Below are 702 nucleotides of genomic sequence, written 5' to 3' on the forward strand. Positions count from 1 at the left end.
ACAGAACTTAATCTTGCAAAACTTGAAATCTTAAATGTAGCAAAAATGTAACAGAACTAAGATTTTTGTGTCTCCTAGTAGGTTCAATTAACCTTATGCGTTGTAATACTTAAGGTGTCAATCCAGTTGGGAAAGTTTACTATCACTCAAAATGCTATCAAGATGTCACAAGTTAAGCCAATTCAAAGAGTGTTTTTATCTAACAGTCCTAGAATGATCAAAATACGAAACAGAAGTGAGTCACAGAACTAGAAACAAGAATGCATGACAAGAAGCGAAAGTGAATAAAAACGCAAACGATTCTAAGCATGAACAAACAAAACAGTTCCAGGAATGTAATAAAAATCAGAAAGAAAGAAGTCCTGAGAATGGGGTAATTGATGTCGGTGGAGTATCCTAGTCTAAGGAGTGTTTAACATACCACAAGCAAAGTATCCCTAAACAATGAACATCACAACTTAGCTAATCCAATCTCTTGGCAAAAGCTACTCAGACTCAACCACTTCCATACCTAGCTCTCGCTAGAGAAACGTGGTCGAGCAGGCATGACAAACAAGTTCATTCACGTCAACAAACATCCTAGACAACTAATCTCTTAGGCTAGGAACGTAAGTCTCTGGCACTAGTTGGTCAGACATTTCATCAAACACCTTTTGGGTGCGGAAATGTCTCGAACCTAGTTCCAATTGATCAGAGAGAAAC

This window comes from Camelina sativa, chromosome 9 (genome assembly GCF_000633955.1).
Source record: "Camelina sativa cultivar DH55 chromosome 9, Cs, whole genome shotgun sequence".
In the NCBI taxonomy this organism is placed as follows: Eukaryota; Viridiplantae; Streptophyta; class Magnoliopsida; order Brassicales; family Brassicaceae; genus Camelina; species Camelina sativa.